Source organism: Protopterus annectens, chromosome 10.part0 (genome assembly GCF_019279795.1).
Source record: "Protopterus annectens isolate FY-2018-M chromosome 10.part0, PAN1.0, whole genome shotgun sequence".
In the NCBI taxonomy this organism is placed as follows: Eukaryota; Metazoa; Chordata; order Ceratodontiformes; family Protopteridae; genus Protopterus; species Protopterus annectens.
The window spans coordinates 1,205,534,681-1,205,559,856 of NC_056744.1; positions in this window are offsets into that span (position 1 = coordinate 1,205,534,681).

A 25,176-nucleotide genomic window follows, 5' to 3' on the forward strand; every position below is an offset into this window, starting at 1 on the left:
AAGGTTTTAACCTTTTTTCCCACGGGGAACTTTTTAAAGGGCCCGGGTTCTTTAAACCGCCCCAAATTTGGGGGCCAATTGTAAAATTGGGAAAAGGAACCCCCTTTTGTTAAATTTTAAAAAAATGTAAAATTTAAAAAACATATTGTCATGCCGAAGGTAATCTATATTATTTGGACAATGGCTGCATTGGCATCCGTTGCTGTGAGTGTTGCAAGGGCGGTTACCATACACATTGCTTGCTCAGAGGCAGACTTCCCAATTCTGCACACTACTGTGGTCTCCTTTAAGGAGCCTGAGCCAGTGGTCGACAGTACTGCAGCCACTGCATCACTCACATATGCGGTGTACCAGTACCTACAGGACTGCATGAACCAGGCATTCCTTACCCAACTGTGGTTCATTGTACCAATGCCAAGCATCCAGTGTGCTGTACCCCAGCCATACACACACAGGCTGTACAACAAGGGGAGGTGGCTACTACAAGGCGGAGCAGGCACCTTGGGGGGTAGGACACCCTTGGTCATCATATGTGTAGAGCTACACGCTGTCATGACATGGTCCAGGGCACGTTCCACAGATATACCTACATGGACCTGGCTGATAATCATACCACCTTCATTTGCTATGCTCGACACCTGGGAGGTCACTCCCACATATGCTCTGACTGGGTTCACGAAGATGTGGAGTTTACTCAACATACACACGTTGCCAAACTACGGCCTGACAAGTTCGGTGAGGACATCTCCACACCCTCCCCCCCACATGAGGGGATGTCTGTCCCAGCGGTTTGTGGTCCCCAAATGTTCTGTGACACACGGGTGGGACATGCTCTCTCCAGGGTAGTGGACATAGCATCCCTGAGACCAGCTGGTGACCCGACTGTGTACTCCACTATCTCATTGAGGAATTAGACCCACAGTTAGGACAGCTATTTCTTTGTAGCCTCACCTCAGGTAGCATCCCAGGTTGTGTATACGGCAACTGTAGTCCCATGTCACAGGGCCAATGCCTCCTCTGACCCTGGATATTACTGTCCCATTACCATGAGGAGACCTATCTGCAAAGACATGGGGGGGGATCATACTGCGTCTCATAGATGAAGGCATAGGGGACATGCATACTTTGCATCCAACATGGTTTGGCTTGTTCAGGGGCGGTTCATGCCTTTCAAGCATGGTTGACATTTTCAGGACAGTCACCAAGGCCATTGATGGGGGTCTTGCAGTCCATACAGCCTACCTCGACCTGGCAAAGGCCTGCAACATATTACCCCCCTCAGGTATCGTTGATAAACCCATTGGCTGGGATGTGAACATGTACATCACAGGATGTGTTGTAAACTGTCTATGTAACACAACCCACGCGGTCATAGTTGCTGGCAGCATGTCAGACCTACTGCCTGTCGCAAGTGGTGTCCCATGGGGCCCTTCCCTGGATCCACTCCTCTCATACATCTACATTTCCACAGTACAGGCACACACAGGGGTGTTATGGGCAACATTGTTTGTAGATGACTGCGAAACAGGTGCCATAGTGGGACGGACGTCTGACACAGTTATCCTTCAAAGGGGCCTCCCAGATATGCATATCTGCTGTCAGGGACATGTCCCACAGCTAAATGCTAAGTAATGCAACATCATACCTGTCGAGGAGTACTAGGTCACCCCTGTCCAGCATATAGGTGGCTGTCCACTGAGCGCAGGGGTGTTTACCAGGGATCAGGAGACAGAGTTTGTCGGTCACCATTCGTTCAACACACACGTTGCTATTGTGGTTCGGTGGGACTTCTACATAGCCCACCTGTTTGTGCAGGGATTCACATCTACATCAGGGTAGGTCATTATCTCCTTGTACCCATTACGTGTTACACCTATGATTTACTACATTGCCCGAATCGGAGGGTATCTGACCCAACACCTACAGCAGCTGGGAAGGCCTCATAGGTTAATTGTCATACAGATGCAGGGTGACATGGATATGTGTAATGCTGCCCCACTTGTAGGACCCCTGCCCCATTCAGTCACATACCTGTTGTTTAGTGTTGACCTGTGCCTGACATATGAGGCCATGTCAACCCATATGTCATGTCTATGCTTCACCTACTGTATCTGTATCCCTCAGAACCACAAGGGCAGGTGACATGAACCTTGTCACGGTCATTAATGGGATGTGTTGGAGTGACACATATGTCACCTGGACACTCACAATGCTGTGGATCTACATCGCAGTACATGTGACACAGAGATCCTTCCTAGCCTTGTTCGGGGGTATGTTGTCCATTGGATGGGGAATTGCAGATATAGGCCGGGATTACATCATTATCACTGCTTGACAGAGGTACAGCAATATCATAAGTATTTTATCTCCAGCACAGAAGGTTGGCAAAGTAATCCTAACTATGGTGTAGGGTTATGGCTGAACCTGGGTCGATGGCCTACCCTGTACCTATGGACGTATGAACCTATATTCATAGTTTGTCCCATTTACACTTGTCTATCCCCTATCCTCTTTCTCATGTGTATATTTCTGTGGCACATGATTGTCCTCTGTATTACTTGCAGGTATGCTGTCTACAGTGCACATACGTCACAGTTGATGACAGTGTATCTGTGTCCCTAACACTGTGATACTGAGGACTACCACACATCCTTCACAACATTACATGCATATGTCCATTCTATTCTTCTTTGGCCTATGGGGGGTGTTAAGGCAACAATTACACAAGTCCCTGTTTGTGCATGCTTCATGTTGGTGTTTGACCAGCCTCCATTGCAGTCGTGTGTTGACGGTAGTGTTTCTGTGTGTTTGGCATGTGTTTTTATTGCCGGTACATCTGTGGGAGGTGTGGTTGGCACATGTTCCTCTTTGCAGGGACACCCATCCTGGGGTTTGTGTCATGCATCTGCACTTGGCACGTGCCATATGCCCTGTACTATTCCCACAGTCGTGTATGCCTTCATGCACTACTACCGCGTGTTACTGGCTGTTTGTATGTGGTACACATGGTGATTGTGGTGTTTGGCTTGACCTATTCCCATGCTAGAACATACACATCTGTCAATTACGTTGTTTAACTCAAACTGTAACACTCATTCGTCTTTTCAAAATGACAGTCAATAACACAGGAAGCTCAGATTAACAACGTTTTACTACTGTGCACCAGGAGGAAAATAACTATGCAGTACAAGTTTAGAGTTTTATCTTACTCTATACAGGTAACAGCTGTATGAGTATTGTGTTTGTAATCATCTTTTGCACACCTTAATGATGTGGTCAGTCACAGGGCATTTACATCACTATAGTCCACAATATTGTATTCCTACCACAGTGCTAAGGTAATGCTTATTAAATGTTTTCCCATGAGGATAGCACAGCCTTGCGAGCCACATAGTCAATTAGAATGTCCTTCGGTAAATTATGCTCTGTCAAGGTTCCAAGACTGTTCCGATCCGGTCGTCACTTCCTTTCCTACTAGGTTCCTTTGTCTCGCTGGTGAGCAGCTGTACTCTGTCTTAGATAGAGCTCACAAGGCCATCCTCCTCAGTGGAAGGATGACAGATATACCTGTACATACATTTATTATTCTCTAACCCAGCGGATGACTAATGCTGAATTTTCTTACACCTGCTGCACTGGTTACTGCCAGGGTCAGGGTTCAATCACACTGCAGCTACACTACAGGCAATTACATGCATGATAAGCTCTACTGCCATATTGTAAAATAGAATAATATGCATTATACACTATTTGCTGCTAAACTAGCACGTCATATATATGTTTAAGTATATATTTTGCTGACATTCTCCCTCCTTTGATTGCTTCTATTCTATCCAGAAACATATACAACATTATTTCATTCCCTAGCCTCTTCCTCTCTGGAACGTTTAACTAGGCAAGTCATTTGTTGTACATTTCAGAAAGGATTTCATTTTGTATTAACAAATACCACTACAGGTCTTGATACATAGTCTCGGTTACAGATACGTCGACAGAGTCCCTGACTAATACTTACATGCAAAGTATCCCGCAACAGACACATGCTCCCAATATGAGCAGAACAACACAAATGGCAATCAAGATATTCAGTATGACTGAACCCCATCCACCAAATGGTTTGTGGAAATGGTTCGTCAGTGGGTTTGGGCCTGGTTCCACCATGGATGACACCTGCTGTATTACCTCTAGGTGGGCGTTGATATTGTTCATGTTATGTGGTACTTGAACACAGCGGTCTTCTTTGATAAGCCAATTCTCGCCGCCAGGGTGCAGTCGTGCGCTATTACATTTTGTGACACAACAGTTCTCATTGCATCCAGTTCATCAGTCACAAGTTCAGAAGCGAAATGTCACATTGCTCATTCCTCCGACAGGTTTTGACAACTTCCTCTGTTCCCCTGATTGATTTCACTACTCCACAAGCTGGGAGTGTTCCAGCCCAGGATATAATGCTGTCACTCAAGTCCATATGAGTCAATATTCCTTTATCTCTTGCAGAAGAATGGATTTTCAGAACAGCTTCCATTTCACCCACTGGATTAGTGGGTTTCCGACTGTGTTCCCAGTTCTTCGAGCTATATGTGTTATAGTTCATTTCGTACCCAGAGGCAATTGTGCAGTATGTCATGTGACTGGAGCCAGATAACCCAAAAAACAACTGCCGGACCAATTCTCAGGTAACCATTGATATGCTTTTTTCCCACAAACAAAATAACAATATTCTACTTTACTACTGATGCGGGTTAACTCTGCATGTAACATTTTCCTGTCTATAACAGAGGACTGTTTATACAATTCAGGATGTTTCTGCACATCTTTCCACGTTGTTCTCATGAAGCTTCAATACAAATCATGAATGGTGCTACAACTACTACTGTGATCTTTGGCTGTTATATGACATTTGTAAGACACAGTTATGTTACAAATACTCCCACCAACTTGAACTGTATCATGTTTATGAAAACAAACAATTCCTTTTTGTGTAACAGGTAAGTACAGTGCCACTCTGTCCTGTGATCTCACAGGACCTGTATCAAAGTGTAAATATTCACAAGTCTCAATCTATCCCCAAGGGGACAACATACATCGGAAGTCCACCATATGATGTAGGTATGGCAATACAAACACAGCAATTTAAAATGTTCATAGTCTGTACATGCACACGCGTCATGCCTAGGTATGTGTTGAAGTTTGGATGCCACTCTGTGGCCAGTTCATCACGTATCACTATTTGTATCTGTGTAGTTATATGCAGGTAAGGTCCCAGCAAATGTAAAGTCAACACAAACATGGTTAATAGGTGTATGATCAGTAGGACAGTAAACAAAATGTCTTTGGGGTTGCTTTGTATTGTTATACAGTCTGGCCCGGGTGATTCAGTCTCTATGGTATATCAGCTACAAGATGTAAATCAGACTTGATATCCTTTACCGGTTTGAAAAACTGTGAGGTGAACCCAGGACGACCTCTCCGCAAACTTTACTGCAGTAGGCGTTGCCAACAGTACCTGGTACAGACCTTCACACGTTGGACTAGGAGATTATCTTATTTGGATAACAGTGAAATACACACAGGATACTGGAGTCAGCTCTGCGTCCGGCTTCGCTCTTTATCTGTAAAAGACTTTAACTGCAAAACAGTGTTATTGGTTAACAATCCTCTCATGTCACCTGCTAATGAGCCATCGACCTCCAGCTCTGCAGGCATGACAGCTTTCCACTCTGGCACATGATATGCCATTCCAAATACTACTTCGAAGGGGGTCAAACACTTTACATTTGTAACTGTTGTCATGCTCAGCAATGCTAGAGGTAGGCAGCAAATGCAACTCGTCTGGGTGTCACCCACCAACCTCCTCAACTTATTTCTCGGGATCCCATTGTACAGCACCACCAGTCATGCTGACTGTGGGTTGTACATGCAATTTATATTCATGGAAATGCCAGATAATCCCCCAGGTTGCTGGATTGTCTGGTTCACAAAATGTGTTCTATTGTCACTGTAGCTTCTTTACAGTATGCCAGATCTAGGGATACTTTATTTTACTGGGACCTTTGCCACTGCTGCTGCATCCGGATTCCTGGTTGGGAATGCTTCTACCCATTTTGATAATATATCTATAATCACTAAACAGTATTTCTTCCCTTCACATTTATTCAGCTGTATACACTCCAAACAAATAGTACGGAATGGTTATGGTGGTGTAGGTAAACCCACTACCTTCATGATGTTTACTGCAAATATGACACGCTGCTCATGATGTTTGTATGTGGTTCCTAGTTACGTATGTTAGGGATATTCTGTTAACCAACTGTACCATCCCCCCTGTTGAGACATGGCTCTACCCATGGCTCAACACAGCCTCATATCTGAATACATTAGACGTTAATATTGGCTTTCTCACTGTGGATATGTACAGTCCGTCTTCAAGGATTGCTCCTCGTCATACCCACGTCTGCTTTTCTGCTTTCGTAGTTGATGTTTGCATTGTTTGTAACATTTCTACATCTAGCATGTCTGAGGATTGTCATTCCTCATTCAAAAAGACACTTTCCAACTGTGAGGCTGCTTGTTTTGCAGCTGCATCAGCTCATGCCTTACCTTTCCTACTGTTATCCTGTTGCTTTGTATGAGCTGCACATTTACATTTGGCTACTTTAGTGGGTAACTGACTGGAATCTAACGCATTCAAGATCAATTGCGTATGATTGATCGGTTTACCGGTGGATGTTATCATTCCCCTATTCTTCCACTGCTGCTCATAAACATGCACTGTACAGACAACATACTGACTATCGGTATAAATGTCCACACATCAGTTTTTCGCTAGAGTACAAGCACGTGTTAAAGCTATCGATTCTGCTGCTTGAGCAGACATCTTATGCTGCAGGGGTTGGGCTTCTACAATCTCATTATCAATAACTACTGCATAACCTACTTGATTCTTTCCTGTAGGACTCTTTCTACATGATCCGTACATAAACTGTCACCTCTGCATCATCTAAGAGTATATCAGTGATATCCTGTCTGTGTGGAGTTATTTCCTCCATTTCATATAGGCAACTGTGTGGTGTGCCATACACAGGTGTCGGACGTGACGTTGATAGGTTTAATGTTGTACAACGTTCAATCACCATATGAAATTGACTCAGGGGTATGGTCAAACAAGACAGATGTCTAGCACGGGTCAGGGATGCTATTTTCTCTTGCAGCAGAATGATCGCAACTGCATGAGACACTCTCACAGTGAGAGGGTGGAATAATAACATTAAGGCCGAGGCCTGTACTGCCATGGGTGCTGCAACAACTGCCTGTACACAATGTGGCACTGACCATGCCACAGTGTTCAACTGCGATGAGTAGTACGCTATGGGGCGTTGCTTACTTCCATGCTGTTGCATCAAGACTGATGTCATATATCCCTGCTTACATTCTACAGTCTGACAACATCTGTTATGATTATTCGGGAGACCTAATACAGATGTTGAAGCTATCAATCGTTTTAGTCTGCAGAAAGCTGTTTCTGCTACTGGAATCCAGTGTAGTATATGCTGTGCTGCCATAGGTGTATTAAAGATTAAAGCAGACAATAGAGCAGATTCCAAAGCATTGTTTGGTAACCAGCTTTGACAAATGTTAGTCGGCCCAGGAAGGACATCATTCCCTTCTTGGTAGTTGGCTTGGGTGCTTGTGAAATTGCTGCCTTCCTATCGTCATGTAATGTTCTACCCTCCTTGGATACCACATATCCCAGGTACTTGACCTGTATTCTCTGTAGTTGCAATTTATGCTTGCTTAATTTATGTCCCTGTTCTGCTGAATATTTCAATAATGCTATTGTATCTTCCCTACATTGCTGCTGGGTAGGGGCCGCAAGCAGAATATCATCCACATAAAGCAGAACTTCACTGGCCCCGGGTGGAGTAAACACCGGTATGTTGCTAGCCATCTCCTGTGCGAATATCGTTGTACTTTCACAGTATCCTCTCGATAGCCGGGTATGGGTGTATCTGTTACCCTGAATGTACATGCAAAACAATACGGACTATCTGGATGTATAGGTATTGAGAGGAAAGCATAGCTTATATGTACCACGGTAAGATACTTCTGTGGCGGGTTCATAGCATTCCATATAGTGTGTGTGTCTGGCACCGTCGGTACCCTAGGTATTATTACATGACTGACAGCTTGTAAATCCTGTACCATCCGCCATTCCCCCTTTGCTTTTCTATCAGAAGATACAGGGGTATTGCATGGTGAATAGTGATTACTTTGTAGATGGGGAATTCCCTCTGTGACTTTACAGATATCTTCTGGTGTCCACGGTCTATACAATAAAGGAGTTGGGTCCTGGCCTTCCTGTCCTGCATGAGGGTTCGGTACTTCAATTAATTGACAGATATCCTCACTCTGTTCTAGTGACTGTCTTCTTACTTGAGTGTCCCTAGGTATGTTACGAGTGTGGTTTCAATAGCTTCTCTTACATTTGGTCGTTGTGATACCTCTGTTGCCACAGGATAACGTGGGGGGACTAGCCTGCCCTCTCGCTTCATATCCTGGATGTGGTATCGGAGGTGGTAGGGGGTGGGTCTGTCGCTACTACTGTATTATTATCTTCTTTGTGTACGTATGATGCTTTCGCATTTCTAGTGTTCTGTTCCCTTCGGTTCACTACCTCAATCCACCTATGTGCTTGACGGATACCCAATTGTCGCTGTTTTTTCGCCTGCACATCTTAGGGTTGCCACCTTTTCAAATGCAGAATGTGGGACATTAGTGTTAGGAACGTGTAATTTGGCAGGGCAAAACATACCCACGGCCAGTACTAAGGGCAGCAATTCACTTTTTGCCAGGAGAGCAACCTATTCTTGTAGCATTTGAGTTGCTTATTCTGTTTATTATGATATTTTGGTGTTTCAGATACAAAATTACTGTTTTATGCTACCATTTAAGGAGATATCTGAGAAATCTTTGTCCTAAGATATCAGGACATTTGCCATTTGTTCAGTTTGTTTGCAGGACACAACTGGCCAAAGAGGGACTGTCCCTCACAAAGTGGGACAGGTGGTTACCCTAGAACAGCTGCATCACATTTTCAGTGATTCCAATGTTTCAGTAACGATATTTTGTCTAATATACCATCAATGTCATATTTATTACCCCATTTTGCAGAATATCTCACATTATGTGCTCTCTGCAATTGCATATACTTCACGTCACCCGTCAAACGCGGATCACATGATCTGTTTGTGCACTAATCTCCCATATCCTCTACACGACTGTTACGTAACCCTTCTCTCGTACCACGTGGTATCTCCTTCCCTGTATCCACTGTAGTGTCTACAATGACTATTTACTCTACTCTGTGTTCCCCTGATCTATGTCCAGATTTAAAACTACTTGGATTGGTCTTCGACCTGCTATCACAACTGTTAACAGAAACACAATGTAGTCTGGTCCCTGATCTACAATAGAGACAAAGAGGCAAACCCTCCTTACCTGAGCCTCCTGTTTATGACTGCACGCTTTCTTCTTGGGATCCAGTTTTCCGCTTTTCAGCCACAGATCAGACAGTGGACAGCCTCTTTACACACAACAATTCAGTCGGAGGTCTTTTCACTCCAGAAGAACCATTTAGGCAAATTCTCCTGCGCAGATGTCTAACCACCCATGCACTCTGACCTGTAGCTTACCAAGGGAATTCTGGATGACAAGGACCACAATGTCAAATAAGTTGTTAAAACCAGACTGTTGAAATCAGTAGGCTTTTCTAGGTGACAGTCAATAACACAGGAAGCTCAGGTCCACAACGTTTTAGTAGTGTACACAGGCAGGCAAAATAATATACAGTCCAAGTATGAGAGTTTTGTCTGACTGTATACAGTAAGCAATTTCTTTATATAGTGTTTACAATCAGCTTTTGCCCACCTTACTGGCGTGGTCGGTCACAGGGCATTTCCATCACTATGGTCCGCAATGTTCTATACATACGTGGGTGCTGCGGTCATGCTTTTGAAATGTTTTCCCATGGGAATAACACAGCCTTGCAAGGCACCTGGTCAATTACAGTGTCCTTCTGTGATTGTAGATGTTTCAAGGACCCTGGACTGTTCCGATACAATAGTCAGTTCATTTCTTAATATGTTCCTTTGTCTCTCTGGTAAGGAGTTGTACTCTATCTTCGATAGAGCTCACAAGGCCATCCTCCTCAGGAGAAGGGAGGATGTTATGCATGTACATACATTTATTTTTCTGTAACCCAGCAGATAATTAATGCTGAGAGACATGGGCCTGCTGTACTGGTTACTGCCAGGGTCAGAGTTCGATCACACAGCAGCTACGCTTCACCAATTACATGCATGATCATTTCTACTGCCATATTGTATGGTACAATTCAATGCATTATATTGTATTTTGCTTCTAAACTGGCACTTCATATGTGTTTCTATATATATTTTTCTAACAACATCCATCCGGCCATATGCATGTTGTTCCCTCCTTTACCTTGACCGTGTGTATTTGGCCATCCGGAAACGCTACTCTCCACATGTGATGTCCCACCTTCCCCTTCTGTGCCTGTGGCACCCTGTTAGGACGTCCTGTTTGGTAGGCACATGTTCCGCTATATGTGTTTGACTTCTCTGCATAGCTAATCATCGATGCGGTGGTTCACCAACCCGACTTTTCCACATGTGTACAGTTATGTGCACCATGGCGTGTGCAAACCTATATGGTTTGGACGGGTACATACCACATGTGGGATGTACACATTCTGCAGACACATTCACATGCAGCCATTTCCATATCTGTACCTGAGGTGGGTTGGTGACATGTGGGTACATATTTGCCAGCGTGGCACTGCCTAACACAATGCTTCTTACCACATTTCAGGTATGCCCATTGTGTGTAGGTGTGTAGCTGCACAAGGATGCTAGCTGGTTTGGGTGCACAGGCGTACATGGGTGGACTTACATGCTACAATGGGGCTATTGTGTATTACATCTGCATGCATGGGTTCTGCTTCTGGATATTACACTTAGACATACGCCATCCTGTGTATGCGACAAACATGTTGCTGGGTGTGGGACATGTTGCTATGCACATGTTTGCCTGTGTTTACGGTATCTTGGTTCCTTCCTGTTGTTATGTCGACACAGCTACCCGGCTGTGTACTCTCACTACTGCTTGTGACCATTATGATTGACACCTTTGTGGGACATCTTTTGTGGAAACATCGGATTTTGCAGGACAACACATACCCACAGCAAGTGGAGTTGACAGAACTTCACTTGTTTGCCATAATATACGCTTATTCTGTTAGCATTTGGGTTCCTTATTCAGTTTCTTATGCCATGTATGTGTTTCATATACAAAATATATGTTTTATGCTACTATTACAGGTATATTGCGGGAATATTTTTGCCAGGAAATCTCAGGTCATTTGCCATTTTTCGAAGTTTTGCGGGACACAACTGTCCAATGAGGGACTGTCCATTGCACAGTGGGACAGCTGGTAACCCTGGTAACCATGCCCATGTCGCTACTGGGGTTGCCACCTTTTCCAGTGGCCAAGGTGGGACATTTTCGGGACTCACATCAGATTTTACAGGCCGACACATACCCATGGTCACTATATAGCATAAAACTTCACTTGTTTGCCTAAATAAAAGCTTATTGTTGTAGCAGTTTGGTTGCTTATTCTGTTTCTTGTGACATTTAGGTATTTCAGTTACGGAAATAACCATTTCATGCAACCATCACATTAAATACGGGATATCATTATGTCCTACAATCTTAGCACATTTGCCGTTTTTAAATTTTTTATCGTAACACAACTGCCCATGGAGGGACTGCCCCTCGCAAAGTGGGACAGGTGGTAACCTTAGTCACTACTCCTATGTCGGTGCGGTGCGCTGACATGCTGCGGTACACCTTCTCTGGGTATGCCCGCTGACGGTGCATTGCGGGACAAACACGGTGTTACGCGTATCCTTTGTTCCTTGGACGGGTACACTTAGGGCTTTGTGGGTTGTATTTGCTTCTCCGTGTTGTTGGGACGGGTACTATGTTGCATACTCTACGTGCATTTCATTCTGCACGGGCCCTAGCTGCTGCCATTACTATTATGGGCGGACCGTGGCAGTCAGCACATTAGGTTGCTCATCGCCTGCCGGCTTAGCCACGCCTCCGGACGCATCCTACTTGGGCTCGCTCACGCACTACGCACGCGTGTCTGTGGTTGCGCACTCTCATTACTATGCATATGGCGCTACTATGCCGACTATTCACTGCACCGCCGGCGCAGGCCTTACACCGGCCTTGCGCCGAGCTTCATGAATCCCGGGGTTTATTTACAACATTCATTATATCATTATTATATATAATACATTATCACTACCCATTTTATATATATATATATATATATATATATATATATATATATATATATATTTATACTTCATAGATCTTAATATATTTATCATTCTGTTACCATTAATTATCCAACATTCATTATTTATGAACGGAGTACAAAATTCATGATGGCTAGTCAGTGTATACAAATCTTGACCACTAGATGGGAGTATTGTTGGTGAAATCTTACATCACACCATTTCATTGATAAAAAAATTTTTAATGAGTATAAATGACCAATTTTTAATATAAACCAGTTGTTACTATAAATCAGGTGCAGTTATGAAGTTTTTAATTCATTCTATGACATTATTCGTTATTTCAAACGAGGTACATATATTTTTATTTTTGTGAATTACAGCATTTTATTCTGACTTTTTCAATGTTATGTATTTGTATTTTAGGCATATTCATTCATATTTATGAGCATTGTTGGATTTTCATTGGCTATTTCAAACAAAGGGTCAGCATATATATATGGTTGTTTGTCGTCGTACTTCTTGTCTGATGAAGTCTGATCTAAGTGACGAAAAACGTGTTGTTTGTTTAACGTTTAACGTATAATAAAGCTGGTTTTGGATTTCTAGTTGTCCAGTGCAGTTCGTCCTCTCACAGTGCATTTTTCGTTTATATGTATGCATAAGTTCACAAAACATAATTTTATGAGCAATGAAACACTTCACAATTTTAAACCTGATGCTGGATTCAAATGCATGCCTATCTGCATCAACATTTGACAGACATGGACATAAGCTGATCACACCAAAAAGCAAGGTAAATGTTAAATGCTAAACAGCACACTTTTGAAGGGACAATGAGGAAACTTTTTAGCAAAGGAATATGTATGCATCAGACTTCATATCAGTAATGAGAAATGTAAAATGACATAAGGTGTACTTTAATCCTTGGTGTCTAGTAAGCATATAAGTATAACTGTCTCCTCATAGTGCTATTAGTCTCCTTCTGTATTGTGCATTGGGGCTAAGCACACCTGCACAATGATAAGTTTATTAATTCATCAAAAGGCAAACACTGGTAAGTTTTTGCCAAAAGATGTAAACTGTCATTTACCATCATTTACCATGGGTTTGCAATGCCAAGCATCTTGCAAAATGCTGGAGACACAAAATGATGAGACAGAAGGTGGGATGCAGAAGATATAGAGCTAGGGTGAGAGAGGGAGAAGAAAGGAGAGAGAGGATGACTGAATGAGACAGAAAGAGATAAGAGTTTTGTGTATAGCCTTGTTACTGCCATCTGTGTGGTGTGTTACAGTATTTCTATTTCTTTCCATCATTCTAATTCTGTCAAGATGAGTCCGATAAAGGTTTTCAAACAGGGAATAAACAGGTGTTGGATGGCTGAACAATGTTTAAGACATGAACAGGATAATGGTGGGTTAATAACATGTAGTCAACACTTTCACACATACTGTTAACGTAAAACACATTAATGTTAGAGATACATTTGAATTCAAACACTGAACACTACAGAAAAGCATTCTACAGACCTGACCATTATCTCTGCAGACCAGACAGGAACTCATACTTTACATACTAAAACTCTCACATTTCAGGGGACAGTCAAAAAAGAAGGAAGCAGGGGGAAATGTGAGCATCAGGCTTCATCACAGTATTGATAATTGTAACATCCCATAAGGTGCACATTACACCCAGCAGCATATTAATAAATATAATAGAGTAACATGCTGTGTACAATGAAGAGTTCCAAACAGGAAACAAGCAGTGGTAGAATAGTGAGGCACTAAATAAAGCAGAAGGAGGATAATGTTGGTTTATTAATATATGTAGGCAATACTTCAACACAATTTATAATATTTTACAACAAAGGAAAAAAATAATAGCTGAAATACTGCTGAACTCTGACAATATGTAAAAGTTATCCATAGGCCAGAGCACTAACTAAGTTGGCCATAAAACAGCTCATAGTTCATAAATTAAAACTCACATGTTTGAAGGGAAAAGGACAAAGTTTGAAACAAGGGAGTATGTATGCTTCAGATTTCATAATAACATTGTGAATAGTAAAATTCCATGAGCTGTACATTAAAACCTGCAGCCCATGAAACATATAAAAATAATCTTCTCTTGGTGCTGTCAGTCTTGGTTTTTGTAGAATAGTGGGGATAGTCACACTTATGTGACTATAATCCTACTGACATGGCCAAAAACAAAAACTCAACAGTTTTTGCCATAGAGTGTAAAACTCCATTTACTGTCATTTACTACTGGTGTGTGATGCCAAGCACCATTCAAATGCTAAGGTCAAAAACTGAGGGTTTGCTACACTGGCCATCTGTAGCCATGTGTATAGTGTGTAACTATATTTTGTCCAGATTAGACCTGCGGAAAGGGGTTGGCTTGACAATGGTGAAAATGGGGGCAAGCAGGAGGTAGGCCACAGGGGAAGAACAAAGGAATGTGCAGGATGATGGTGGGAAAGCACCATAGTTGTCCACTTCTTCACAAGATAATAGTATACTTCTCTAAATAATTTGGGGGCTTTGCATAGTCACCACACTAAGTGTATGTGACAGCAACTTAATAATATTGTCTGGCCAACTGGACAAATCAAGTGTGGCAGACACACAGGTGAAGTGGAGAGCTATGTATGGGGTCTTTTTTTTGTGGACGGATGCCCATTATTTATTTATTTATTGATTGATTGATTTTTGTAGTGAGAGGAATGTTGGAGAAAGTGGTTAGGAGTAACACAGTTAAGTAGGTAGACTAGGTTAGGTAGTAGGTGCAGACATATAGAACAGACCAGACAGACAGGGATGGTGATGGACACAAAAGGTTGGTGGACACCATGACTGGGAATGAGAGGGGATATGAGAGTTACATTCTCATTTAGTATGAGCAAAGGGAAAATCTAGTCCTCACCCTCAGAACTGTTATCACTGTCTTCTGTGGTACACACCAGGGGCAGTGCCAGAGAGGGCATCAATGTAGCTACTTGATGCAGGACTTTTTGAGTTGCACCAGTGCAGGTACTGAGACCCCCTCTCTATAATGTCCTCCATCAGCCCCCTCATCTTCTGATGGGTAATCACCACCTTACATAAGCACTACTGACAGTGGCTACCACTGTACCAACCCACAAAGTAGAGCTACCTGACAATGTTGTAGCAGATAGTGCAGGAATTATGCAGGCAATGATGACAGGTTGGAGCCCAGAAGATTTGGGTGTCTGTGCTGTTTGTGGTGATGCCACCACTGCCACCTTTGGTGGGGTCTAATCCTCAGTAATTCTAACTCTCCATGCTGAAGGTAATTTGTGACAACAGCAATTAAGTTACACAAAAATAAATAAAGTAAAAGAGAGAGATAAGGTGCTGTTAGAGAAAACAGAAAAAAAAACAGCATCACTTCCATGTCATTTTAATATTTTAAAATATATCAGAATTGATACAAACATATATTAACTTTTAGCACATCCAAATATGACTGTGAACTTATATATGTGCCATAAAGATATTTCACTCTCATTGTTATTATAGACATTAGGCAAACAATTTGGTAACTATTGCATATATGGTACATGCATTTCAGTTAAAGAAATTTCTGTTTACAAAAACTGAAACTGTAATTTTACTTAATGATTGCAGAGTATTGATCTTCTGTATTATTATGTAAGAAAAGCTGATTGCTGCTGCTTGGAATCAAATCTAATGCAGTGACCAAGAGCTATTGGAACAGGCAGGTATGCTTAACATATACGTAAGGTATGCCTACTCAGTTGTTTGTCCAGTGCTCATAAGGACTGATACCCTGAAATTTGATATAAAGGTAATTAAATGTATGATGTGTGAGGATTTGGCTTGCATTCATACCCGAGACATACCTCTCTTGAGCCTCTCCGGCATGTGACAGCCTCGCTTGATGTTCTTCCCAATTCCTTTCAATCTCTTCAGAAGCTGTACAAAACAGAAAATAGAAAAAGAGCATAAGGAAAAATATATGCATTAATAATCTATGCTATTAGATTGGATTAGCTGGTGATGGGCCTCTACACCTACACAACAGATGGGTGTTAGCAGTTCTGAATAATTCCTCCCATCACTGAAGGAGATCCTGTTTGTGTCTTGTCATGTCATTATATTGGTGACTACATTGTCATCCAATGTGTGGAATGTAAGTTGCACTGATGAAAACCTTGTCCAAGTTTTTCTAAGTCTAAGCCTTGTACTGAGACCTGGTATAGTTCTCCCACAGAAGCTTATGGCTGCAGCACTTTACAATTTTTGCAACAAAGACCCCGGACTTCTCCTGACACCACCTTTGGGCTCCAAATGGAGCACTGCCATCACCAATGGCAACCATGACTTATCAAGGATATCAGAAACATGGTAGGGAATTGATGTCCAGTTTAAATCTTGCTTGTTTCAGTCAATGCACAATAATGGACAACATTGATAACTGCAGTTGCATAACAGAAAACATACAAATGTTTTGGGTACAATTTGGGTATGATTTCTTCAATGCACACTTCAGGTCTGAAACATAACAATAAGACTTGGCCATGTGTATGCACAAATGTTCCACAGTGACTTCATCAACTGCTTTTTAATGATGGTATTTCAGCTAAATTTCAAATTATACCCTGGCATCTCTGAGCATGCTCTCTGAGATGGTGGATGGCAATCATAACTGCAACCTTGTGACAAATAAATAGGAAATTACTTTGTCAATTAGGTTCCTGTCATTCATTTTTGCTCTTAGGTACATTAACTTTAAATCAGACATAATGCATTGCTGGCACATGATTTCTACAAACTATGACTAATTGCATCTGGGAATCAAACCTATAGCAAACAAATAAACTGAACTGCTTTAGTCTGTGTATTAACTGTTAATACCACTGGAGAACTGACATTTCTTGAGAATAAATGAATATGTAACAATTATAACATGATTGGAGATAGCACTAATTCTGATAAGCCTTGCTGTGTTGCTGTCTGAGCTGTTCTTTTATTAGATTAATATTTAGATGGAAGTATGTATTTCTGTGTAAAAGTGTGCTTTGCACTGATTACATTAATACAATTTACAAATGCGGTAATGACAAATCTCTTTCCACTGAAGCCATATTTAGACATTTGTTGAAATGTGTGTGGCTCACCTCATAATGATTTCTTTAGCACCTACTGCTGTTAAAATGTAAGGAGTCTTACTTTATGCCAAGACATAATTGTAACATCATGCATATGCAATTGCACATTAACTCTATTCTGATCAGTGATATAATTTACACAATTTAGGACTCTTTATGCAGACGTGTTGCAAGTTTGATTCCTTTAATTGACAATTATACTTCATGTTCAAATAAAAAAACAGTAATAGAGACTAATAAGAATGTAGTCTGATCCTTATTTTAAAACAATCTGTTAGCTAGATTCAAATTCTGCAATGCTTGTGCTGTTTCTCATAACTAACTGCAATAAAAAGTTGTGCTATAGAGATAGTTATATAAGAGGTTTATTTTCTGCACTCAGTTCTGTCCAGAGAGCTCAATAGCATCAATAGCATCAATACCAGTCTCATTTTCACTACCAATGGCTGTCTTAGCACATGTGAAATAAAACTTTGAGTGTTTGACTTGGAACACTGGTTGTCATGCAGTCACCAACATACTATACCAAGTACTGCATAAATGCTAAAGCAGAAAAAGATTAACAAAAATAAATAAATATATATATATATATATAAAATTTGAATCAGTGTCATGTTTTCTCACCTTTATGGTATTATAAAATGAAAATGCTGACACTAGTAATCCCTTCTTTGCACATACATCACCCTATCTAGATCTGAATCATAAAACCATGGCATTACCATAAACCATTCACAAGATTAATTTTGTTTGCCACATCAACATTAACATCAAGAAGATGAGAAAGTAGAGCACATCTACTCAGCTTTGTAAATGATATATATTATATTTATGGAAAACTATACCCTTGTTCAAACATTTGTCCTTTGTGCTTTCACAGTACAAATCTTTGTGAATGTGATAATTATAGAAGTTCTGCTACTGAAGCATGTCACATCACAAACAAATGCCTACAAGTCAAGAGTGTGTTCTACCCTTAGTTTTCTGACCATTGCTCAGTTTTGCTACATTTGTAATATGATTGTTTTAAATGCTGCAGTGGTTTTGACTGTCAGTATGCTCAACCTATATGCAGTTGTATGACAAACTTTTTACTGAGAAGCACAGTTAGCTTCTAATAATATTTTAATAAAAGTAATATAAAGGTTAGCTGCTAAGTTAGTAATTGTAAGACAAAACTTTTTTGTAAACCTATTCTCTCTGTCAAACCTTTGTAAGTGTAAGTTTAATTCCATAGATGTGCACTACTAATAAATGAGTTATACTTATGTGACATTAGCTAGCCACTGTTCTGAGCACTAACTCTGCTAGGTTGTGTGCATGGCATCATGTATGTCCTTGTACCATGTTTCCTGCCCAACACCTTCAGCAGATTGAGTGATTCAAGAATGATAATGAGCTGACATCTGATTTACATATTCCAGATGTCCAAAAAGCTTAATCTGCACAATATAATCACAAGTGGGAATAAGGAACTTCCATTATATGATGGAAGTCTGCTTGGATTCCCCAAGTACTTTAATGCCAAAATACTGCAGTTTGACTGTGTATTGTTGCTACAATTACGTTCTTTTAAGATAACTGTATTACTACTTCTGTCAAGGTATGATTATGTTCTGTAAAAGTACTGCTTTCACTAAGATTGTAATATTTTTTTTTCTTAGAAAAATGAGACGGCATGTGCACTTTGCACAGTTGTGGTTGTGTTTGGGTATTGCACTTGCTATTGCAATGACCCTGTACTTCTATTTCATGGTTTTCTGGAAAAAAATATATGTGGATATTAACACTTTTCTAACTTTTGAAGCATGTGTAGGCTAGTCTGACATTTCTGTAACCATTCCATGCTAATGGTGAACTATATGCCTGACAATAATTTTATTCCATTATGAACCTTTGTTATTGCCATTGTGGTTACTGGGGAGAAGGGATGGGTTATTATCCATGGTCCCTCACATTTTATAACAGAAGTGAGTTATCTCTACACTTTGCAATGTATTTTGTGTACCGAAGGTTTTGCATTGCTATTACAATGCCCAACTGACTTGTATTATTTACAAAATTGCTGTTTGGAAATGTTGGAGTATGTTGACACATATCTGACTTTAGAAGCCGATTGTATGTTTTTGTTTTTTTATTGTCATTGTGTGTGTGTGTGTGTGGGGGTTGGAAGGTATTGCTTAGGTGTATGTATTCAGATATCCATCACTGTTAACTCACTTTAACTGTGATGCCTGCATAATTATGTTTTTGTTTTTATGCACAGTGCAGATCAGTTTGACACCACACAGACCCTAGTGATTTGTATAATAAAAAGTATGTATTAATTCATACATAGGTATGGCACATAAACTATACATGTCATGTAAACTTGCATTTTCGGATGCTGAGAATGAAGCAACAGACCAGGACCTCTGCCCCCATAGCTTGTGCATATTTGTAAAAACATTAGCCAACAGGCCCTTTAGTGACCATGTCTGCGGACAGATATTTGATAATATAAATGGTGTGGGTGGCAGTGGCTGTGATTGCAAAGCTTTTAGACATTGGGCCAGTAACATGATAATAAATGCAAATGATAAACCCACGGATGTTGGCCATGAATGCAGAACTACTAGGAATGGTCTGCTACCGAGCCACCACTCAGTTGAGATGAAGGAGTTCCTGTTGACTGCAAGGGATCCAGGCAGGCCATGATGGATGTGGGATAAGAGGCTGAAGACAGCCAAGGGTTGTCCAATTTTGATGCTCCAGGTATGACAATCTTAAAAAAAAAAAAAAAAAAAAAATATATATATATATATATATATATATATATATATATATATATATATATATATATATATATATAAACACACACACACACACACACACACACACATTATATATATATATATATATATATATATATATATATATATATATATATATATATATATATATATAATTGTGGTTTACTTATATTAGTTCTGTTTAAGTGGTTACTTTATGAAACAGGGCTTATCATACCTCTATCATTTTCTATTTTCTTCATGTAGGCACATCTGGCATCAAGATTCAGTGACCTTCAGAAAATAATATGTACATAATTTTTATCTGCTTCAATTATACATACATAGATCTGTAAATATACCCTAGTAAAATGCTTACTTTCATTTGCATCCATTGTTTGCTTATTCTGCTTTCTGTAGCATATATCTGATTATATGTTCTTGTATTTCTCAACTTTTTTATTTTTTATTTTTATTTTACATTTGTTAACCAGGGATGTCTGACTGAGCCAAAAAGGTCCATTTTCAGCAGAGGCCTGGGGAAAAAAAGCTCCACACAGAAAAATTACAGATACATTTAGACATGATCAGTGTACACACAAATTACAAAAGACATGTTTTTACAGTGGTATTCAGCACAACAACAGTTACAGTGGAGAGAACAAACAAAAAAAAATATTAATTTAAAAATAAAGGTACTTAATAGATGTGTGGTGTACAGCTGAAATTTGGAACATAGGTAGAATACATACAAAGTACACAGGTACAGTACATACATTGTAGATTAGCCAGTGTTTGTGAGAATAGTTTTCAATCTTAATCAAGTACTCTAGGTTTAGTATGTGTACCTTATCTGCTTTCACTAGCCTGGGGAGCAATCATGACACTGCCAACTATGCTTGAGATATTGTCTGATGATGTCTTTAAAGGAGGTTATGAATGATATGTTTTGAATGCTAGTGGGGACAGAGTTCCATTTTTTAGCCACTGAACTACTATATAGTGCATCTCCAAAGCTATTGTAGCTGTTGATGACTTCTAGTAGTAGTTTGCTTAATGATCTAAGAGGCCTTTTGGCTGAGTGATGTTGTACTAGGTTTTTGAGGGCAGGACACTTATTGGGGAGGTACTAGATAGAATGACAGCGGCAGAGCTGATTGTAGGTTAGGAGGTTAGGCAGTCCAAGCCAGTGGAGCTGTCTCAAAGCAGTACAGGGATGAGTTCTATGTGAGCAATTTGCAGCAAAGTGGGCAATTCTGTTTTAGCGGGCTTCCATTTTGCTTAATTCAGTTTTTTTGAGATTACTCAGAATGGGAGAAGCATAGGGTAGGGTGGATAGAAGTTGGGAGTGAGCAATGGCTGATCTTGTGTTGTTGGTAAGAAATGATTTGATACGGTAAAGTGATCCCAGTTTGGCATGTACTTTTTTAATAGTTAAGTTGAAATGACTATCAAATTTTAGGTGGGAGTCTATGATTATTCCCAATAGCTTCGCCTGTGCCACTGGAGTGATTGGAGTAGCATTTGTGGAATAGATAGTGAATTGACTGTTATCAGTGTTTTTGTTAGAACTGGTTATAATCATAAGCTGAGTTTTCTTTGGATTGAGGATAAGTTGGGCTTTGGTTGGGTAGTTTTCAATGTCAGAGAATGCTAGTTGAGTTGTTTGCAGGGGGTGGGAATGTTTTGTGCAGCACAGATTAAGGTAGTGTCATCTGCATACTGAATAATAGATGCATGCTGTGTGGAGGCATGGAGGACATTTGTGAAGATTGTGAATAGTAGTAGCCCTAAGATAGAACCTTGTGGGACTCCTATAGTTATGGGCAGCTGAGGAGAGAGAGAATTTTACCATTTCACAGCTTGGTACCTGTCAGTTAAGTAGCTTTGGAACCAGATAAGAGTGAAATTTGATAGGTGATACTGGTTTAGTTTGTTTAGCAGGATTTGGTGCGAGACTGTGTCAAATGCTTTGGACATATCCAAAAAAAAGAGTTAACACCTGCAGGCCTTAATTTTTTAGATGGATACTGTATCTGTGAAGCAGAGGAAGGCTGTTGGGGTACTATGGGCAGGTGTGAAACCTTGCAGAGTAGGTGACAGGATGTTGCTGTCTAGGAGATATTTTAGCATCTGGGTATGGATACATTTTTCTAGGATTTTAGCCAGGGGGGGAGAGTAAAGCAATGGATCTGTAGTTATTAAGTTCAGTGGAGGTCCCACCTTTATGTATGGGTGTAGCATATGATATTTTCCAGAGTTTGGGCGCATCATTTTCAACAATTGATCTGTTTATGAGAGTGGAGATTGAGATAGCAATAGCATCTGCTGTGAGTTTCATGAAATGGCTTGGGAGTAGGTCAGCTGCTGTTGAGGTTTTTAGTTTGGAGAGCATGCTTTTGATTGAAGTGGTGTTAACTGTTTTGAGGGTAAAGCTTGTATTAGTGTTATTTGTGTTGGGGGAGATAGTGAGGAAGGAACTGTCCCGTGATACTAAGGATAGAATTAAGTTTACAAAGTGGGAGTTGAATTGTGTTTTGATGGGAACTTTAGTGTCAGGGGTGGTTGGTTTTGGGGGGTAGTCTTTTGGATGGGTTTTAGTAGCTGTTTACATTTTTCCAAAATTTTTGGGGGCTGTGTTGGTACTTAGTTTGTAATGTCATGTAGTAGGATTTTTTGTCCAGCCTAATGCATTTGTTTGCATGGTTGTGCAGTTCTTGGTACTTAGTTAGGCTTTGTGTTTCTTTGTTTTTTTTATAGTAAAGCCAGGCAGTGTCTCTGGACTTGAGGATTTGTTTGGTTTCTTTACTGAGCCAGGGGTTTGTAGAGGTTCTAACCTTGATTTTGCACAATGGAGCAACAGTGTCTAAGTGTTGTAGAAATTATTTTTTGAAATATGCTACAGCCTGGTCAAGTGGGAGGGTTTTTAGGGGGGGTCCAATCACAGTTACAGAGTAAAGTATTGAGGACCTCAGGAGAGATTTTTTTTGTGTTTCTAGTGGATATATAGTTAGTGGTTTTGCATATGCTTGTTCTACTACTAAAACGTATATTATGTTGTGGTCTCTTAAGGGTCTCGGAGACTGCCTGCGTGAGGGTACAATGTGGGGTTGTTAGTTAGGACCCAGTCAAGAATGGATTCCCTTTTAGATTTTTTTATCACATCTAGTTGGAATTTGGACTAGCTGCTGGTAGCCATGGAGATTTATTAGATTACTTGGTGGTTCTGATATGCAGGTGAACCAATCTAGGTTAAAATCCCACAGAATAAGGGTTTCTTGTGAGTATGTGGAAGAACACCGGGATAAGAAGTCTTCAAGGCTAGCAGGTGTATTACCAGGTGGAATTTTATAGATCAAAATTGTGGTGATGGCCTTTTTAGGGTGAGGTTGAAGTTGTTAGATAAGTATGTCCCAATTATTGGGGGAGGGTAGGAATTTGGTAATTGATGTACAGTTAAGTTGGACTTATACAGTAAGGCAGTTCTACCCCCTTTACGAAGTGGTCTGTCCTGTCTAATGATATTGTAGCCGGTGAGGAGAACTTCAGAGTTAGCTATGTTTTTATTTAGCCATGTTTCTGTTAAAGCAACTATGTCTGGGGAGTAGTATGCTATTGTGGCCTGGAGTTCAGTTTTTTTTTTTACTTTTGATACTTCTAATATTAATATTTAGCATTAAAAGATGATTGGTTTTGCTGCAGTTGTTGATTTGCCCAGGGATGAAGATAGTGGGGGTGTTATGTTCTGACATTTGTGTTGGAGCAGTTTGTGTTGGATAGGATGGATTTGGGCCTGGATTGGGGTGGATATCCCCACTTATGGTGAGCCTGGTGTTAAAATGGTGATACAGATGTTGGAATTTGGTGGGGAGTGTGAGAAAGTATTGTGTTTTTTTGGAGTAAAAATTAGAGCATATGTGTTTAGTTCTGAATTGGTCCATTATGTAGTTCTTGAACAATTGTGGGCAGATATTATTATAATGTCTGGTGTCTGTATATGAGAGTGCATAATGTAGTGTGTACTACTAAGTTTAGGGATATTGCTAGAGTGATAACTTGTGGTGTTATAAAGAATTATGAGAAGACAGACTAGACTTAATTGTGTGCTAGTCATGGTTATAAAGTTTAAGATGGTACTTGGTGGGGGTCTGAATAGGAATTATAGGGTTGCACTATATGTGGATGGGTAAGTAGTGTGGGTGAAGTAAAAAATGCCTAATGGGAATGAGAGTGATTGGGAGTATCTTCTGTGGAGCAAGTTGGTGTGGTATAATGTGATCTAATTTGAGGAGCTGTGATTGGTGGAGGTGATGTGAGGGTGAGCTGTGGGTGTGGCTGTGATTACTATAAATGTAGAGGTAGTGAGTGCGGGAGGAAATAGGGGGCAGGGCAGGGGAGTGGAGTGAGCTTGAGCATTAGCGAGGGCGAACTGAGCGGGGCAGAGCCCACCGAGGCAAGAGTAAAAAGTAAGTATTACTTTACAAATCAGAACAATTTAAACAAATCCCTGAGGTCTAATAGCTTACCAGCAAGGAGAATGCAATTGCTGAAGATCACTTGTGTCCTGGTGGGAGACTAGAAATATAAAGATGGCTCCATGCTCAGCAGAATTCTAATATAGACTTAGTATTGGGTGAGGGAGATACTACAAGGGGTGCAAACCAGGTGGAATGCAAGTGGAAAACTATCAGTGAAGGCCTCAGAGGGGCTAAGTAAGAATTCAAACTACCTGTAAAGTGAAAGAAAGAAGAGACAGCAAAACTTTATTAAGGTTGGGCATGTGTCTTCACATTGACTTGCTGATTAGTAACCAATTTGTGCACAGATTAGAATAGGGCGATACATTAGCAATGAAGGG